The sequence below is a fragment of the Nicotiana tomentosiformis genome, chromosome 10 (genome assembly GCF_000390325.3).
Source record: "Nicotiana tomentosiformis chromosome 10, ASM39032v3, whole genome shotgun sequence".
In the NCBI taxonomy this organism is placed as follows: Eukaryota; Viridiplantae; Streptophyta; class Magnoliopsida; order Solanales; family Solanaceae; genus Nicotiana; species Nicotiana tomentosiformis.
Window position 1 is genome coordinate 67,898,721 of NC_090821.1, and position 5,608 is coordinate 67,904,328.

At 30.7% G+C, this 5,608-nt stretch overlaps 1 long non-coding RNA gene across 1 annotated transcript; it reads right to left on the reverse strand.

Moving 5' to 3' along the window:
- Positions 1 to 1,908: 1,908 nt before the first annotated feature.
- LOC138900557 (uncharacterized) lies at positions 1,909 to 4,859 on the reverse strand. The gene is made up of 2 exons (XR_011411650.1): positions 2,684 to 4,859; positions 1,909 to 2,064 (listed from the first exon to the last, which is right to left on the reverse strand). It is a non-coding gene; the product is annotated as an uncharacterized lncRNA (long non-coding RNA).
- Positions 4,860 to 5,608: the final 749 nt, after the last annotated feature.

The window sequence follows — 5,608 nt, forward strand, 5'->3', positions numbered from 1 at the left end:
GTGAGCTAGTTTTATATTTTTACTTAGTTATTGTATTAGTAAATTATTTGTTTATTTTACTTTTATTTTGTTAATGGGGTTTTAAATGGCTAGATTAATTGAGAGTAAAATATAAATTTTTAAATAGAAGACTGTAATGGAAAATTTCTTATAATTGGTTTAAAATTGTAAGAGTTATTTTATAAAAATTTATTGTAACATTAAGAAAAACGAATATTTCTTGTCTAACCATTTTTTATGTAGAAAACAAAGCACCTGAAAATGACATTTTTCAGGGGCATAATGGTAAAAAAGAGTAACATACAAAATTTATTTTGTTATACATGAAAATCTCTAATGTCGACTGTTAACACAAAAATATTGCATCGTCCAATTGAACCCGCTTGAATAAAATTATATGTTCGTGTCCAAACCTGAAGTCTAATATTCCCAGCATAAAAACATGTTCTCTAATAATCCGAATTGATCGATGAACATCAAAGATTGTTTAGAAAAAAAGAGCAGTCGATATACTAAGCTCCCACTACGCGAGATCTAAAAAAAAATCGGACCATATTGAATTGTTTCCACAAGAAGTTGCATTCACGACTTAACGCGCAAACTTCCTCTCCAAATTTAGTCATTGCGCCAAGACTTTCCTTCTTAAAGTTGCCTGAATGGAACCTTTTACCAGGCTACTTTTCATCCATCTCATTAAGAGATAATATAAAAAATTCTTACTATTGATGTGTTGGTTTGTTATTGATACTGACATATATATTATTTAGACTGACTTGAGATTCTATAATATATACTAGGATATTAAAACTGAAATTCTCCTATTATTAATTAGACACGCGGAGGTAAAGAAAAGTCAAAAGATTTGTATTGATACAATGTATTAATAGACTTTCTGTCAACTGTCAATCAAATCTTTATTAGTCTAAAATTCAAATAGTCTCTAGTTATTACTTTCTGAGTCCTTTCCTTTTCTTGGCTGCCACACAACATAAATAAAATATCTCTGGTACTTCTCTAATTTCCTTTGCCCAGGGGAAGAGGCAACGTTGTTTCTCTATGCTATAAATTTTGGTCCCGTGAACTAATAAGGAGCAGGCTATATAAAGGGAGTTCATCAATATAAAATACCTTAAGAAAATTTCCCCCTTTGTCTTTGTTATCAATATTGTGTTCTCTTCAATCTCAATATTTTATCTTCTTCTGAAATATTAAATTCTAGAAAGCAAAGAAAATGAGTTACAGTAAGAAGAAAAACAGTGATTTCTCTTCTTCCCTTAGGCCATTTCTTTCGTGCTTCTTCATTAAAAATGAAAGCAAAGTTGAGAAAAAATCGATATCTGGACTTGAGGCAACTATGATATCTGCAGCCAAGCATTTTTCATCAGCTCACAAAGTTCGGTTGATTTAGTTGTTTCTGTGGGTATATTTGGTATGAAAAAACAGAAAATTAGTCGTTTTCTTGCAATCAAACACCAAAAAATATTTTCCGTTAAAAATATGATTTCTAAATTTTCAGTGTTAGATAGTGAGATAAAGTTTCATTTGGAAAATTTTCCAAAAAATATTATCCATCGTGCAAAGACACTATTGTAGCTCGGGTAACACTAGGTGATTCATTACTTCGGATGGGGATATATTCAATGAATTAATTTGCCTATTCTACTATTACTATAATCAGTGGCGGTTCCTGAATTTTGATGCCGCCGATTCTGAATTGAGAAAGTGAGTATATTGTTTTGTGCATAGTTATGGCATAATATTGAGTATTGACAACAAATAAATGTATGGAACCCTTTGTAATCAAGGGTGGATGTAGCCCTATAGTAACGGGTCAGTTAAACTCGTAATATTAACGCGGAACATAAATTTATGTGTAAAAATCATTAAAATAGTAATAAAGTATTGATATGAACCCATAACTTTAACTAATTTTACGGGTTAAAGTTTTTAGACACTTAACAGAGGCACACTTAAACAGTAAGAAAATAGAAACTAGAATGGTCTCATACATTTGTACTGCTTTTCTTCCACTTGACTTCTCCAAAATGACATCAGTTCATCAAACTGCACATTACGGAAATCAAAGTACACATTTTAACATCATTCTTGTATTTAGGAAAACACTAAGTGACATATATACTAATATATCAATTACATTCATTATTCTTCATGTTACGAGATGGATCAATAGCAAGTTGAATGGTGTTGATTGCTTTGCGAATAAATTATGCAGACATTATAATGCATATATTTTAAGGCCGGAAACAGTCTCTTGCAGAAATGCAAGGTAAGGTTGCGTACGATAGACCCTTATGGTCCGACACTTCCTCGGACCCCCGCCTAGCGGGAGCTTAGTGCACCGGCTGCCCAGATATTGTAAAACGAGGAGTAATAATCATTGGATAATATAGTGTATATGTTTTTTTGGATGGATGTTTGTTCATTGCATGAAAATGGATGAAAAGTTCTACTTCATACTAACAAGTACAACAACAACGACAACAACATAATGTGTATCGGTCTTGAGATGATGGTGTGTATGCAGATCTTACCCCTAACTTTGTGGGATAGAGACACTATTTCTGATTGACTATCGGCTCAAGAAAAGTGTTTTCCAAAACAGGTTTGAAAAATTCACTTCGAATGAACAATTAAACTAGTTAGGCTTATAAAACTAACATACCCATTTTTGTCCACGAATCTCAGGAAATAATGTTGGATTTGACTCTTGATCAATGCAAACTCTGTGTGTTTCATCCATTTTTATTTCATCTTCTTCTGATTCACTAAGATCAAAAGGAAACTCACAAGGGTCCAACTCCAAACTAACTTGCCTCTCCTGATCATGATTTCCTTCAGTTGATAACTCAATTATCTTTTTGGGACATTTATGCATAATCTCTGGCAATAGTAAACCAAACATGTAAACAGACCAAGCTGGAAAGAGTAAGATTAAAGACATGATATGAAAATCATAGCAGGAAGCAAAATTGGAAGAAAAAATAAGCCAAGAAAAAGAATGAAACATAGCTTGAAAACTAGAAGCATTGACTATAGTACTATACTTTGATTAATGCTTTATAATGAAGATTGAAACTTAGGAAGTGGGATTGGAATTCAATGTTTTTGCTATATTTAAGTCAGCATATATATCTAAGATTCTTAGAAGTTATGAAGATTGGATCTTAGGAAATGGAGTTCAATATTTTGTTATATATCTAAGTCAGCCTATCTAGATTTAGTAAGTTCTCTAGTAAGTGAGCATTCATGAACGTGTTGACTATAGCCCAAATTATTTTGGATCCATTTGGTAGTTGAATGATCTGACAGAAGCCACATTCTCTCATTAATTTTTCATTCGTGCCAAGTTAGACCTAGCGCTCTTTATCAATAGGTGTTTTGTTTTAGTGACTCTAACTTGAGATTTCTAGTTATTACCACAAATAAAAAAAAATTAATCTTAGTAGTTAAAAAATAAAGTGAGAATACATATCACTTATTAACCGTTTAAGTTGTGTGACATTGTCAATATAACAAAATAGGGATCTAAGTATATAAACTAGTAGTATACTACTTGTAAACTAGCCGTGAATTTTAATGTGATAGCATTATGTTAGTTATCATTATTTTATCAGATTATCCATTAATGTTTATGAAGAGATTGACTTGTAGTTACCTACCGGTGACTTGATTATGTAAATAATTTTACACCATTACATTAAACTCAAAAATTATTTACACAATCAAGTCACTTATAAAATAATTAAAAATAAAGTGTAATAAATGACCAGCTCTTACAAATTAAACTACATTAATAGTGCAAAAATAATCTTTACGTTATCAATATTAATGACTCTTAACAAGAACTTCACAAAGCAAAAAAGGAAAAGGAAGTAACTAATTAGATTATTTTGTATTTTAATGTACTATATTTTAATCCTTTATCTACTCTTTTTATATTAGGTCTTGGAGTAAATCCGGCATATCCGTTAAATAATCTCATTATCCATGCATTTTGTTGGTGTGCATTTGTTGTCATATTTTTCTTATTGCGTGTAAATATTGGGCAATATCAATTTTCTATTCAAATATTCAAAAGGCAAACACCATGGTATTTGGAAATAGAATAGCTCTACTTGGGGTGGCCATTTGGTTCACGGATAAGTTATAATAGCTCGATAGTTGTAAGATTAATTGTAATACAGTCAGGAGTGGTATATTTTGTGTTTCACAAATTGGTTCTTTCTTCTTTTAATTTTTGGGTCAAGCTCATATTTTTGCAACTTAATTATGGTTATAATTACTGGGATATGACATTGTTGATATTATTTTTGTAAACTTAAGTCGATTTACCTTTTACTTTTCTTTCTCATATGAAAATTAATTTTCTCTTTTCATTTCGACAAGAGAGAACTACTTCAATTTATTCAATTGAGAATAAGGTTGCACCCAGCTTTATTTTTAAACATTGTAAGAATGCAAAAACCTACTACTCTACTAAGTTTGTCTCTCTTTTTTTATTGAATTTAAACATATCCAAAATAGAATATTATTTTCTATTTCAAAGTAGCTAAATACAACCACGTATAAATACATATTAATTATTTTATTATTAATAATAAATATTATTATTTTGACAATATTTAAACATGAAATGAAGGAGAGATGAGGTATGTATACCCAATACGTCTCATACAGTTACTAATATATGTCATTCTAATCTTATTTATACAACCTCTATCTCAAGAGTACCTAGTTTATTTTCAGTTCAATACATCTTAGCTTGTTTGAGTGGTCGTTACATCTTGTTTTATAACATATCATATTGTATTATACTGTTTTGATCAATACAACGTTTAGAAAAATTGTATCGTTTGCCATCATTTTATAATATCACAAACTAACAATATGAAGAATAAACTTACAATATTATAAAGAAAAAATAGGATACGAGATAAAATTATTACCCCCCCCCCCCCCGTTTCAATTATGTGACTATTTTTTTTTGTCAGTGCCAAAAAGAATGACCAATTTCTATCACGCCTCCTTTTATTGGGGAAAAGAGTTTTTCCAATTAAATTGACATTATTTGAAATTAGATTAATTTATTTAATATTTTAAGAGTTGCCACTCGAAATTATTTATTAAGTGGTGTTCCGAGTTACCAATTATTTTTGAATCACAAATCAAGGAAAGTTTGTGTCATGACCCAAAATCCAACCACATGCGTCGTGATGACACTTAGTCTCTAAGACTAGGTAAGCCGATTATAATAACAATTCAAGCCAAAAAAAATTATATAGACAAGTGTCAAAACTAACAGCGGAAATATTCAAACAACCTTCCAAGACTGGTAATACTGAATCACTGTCACGACCCAATTCTCCCTCCGTAAGATGTCGTGACGGCACCTAATCTCTACGATTAGGTAAGCGTAACAAAGATGCGGAAATAATAAAAATGAAAACAAAACTTAACAACTAACTGTAACACATAACTAAATAACTAATAACAATGATGCTTGGCATTTACAACAACCAACACTCTAATAATACACAATATTTTCAAAACCCGGAACATCATAAGTCACAGGCTACAGGAGAAAAAC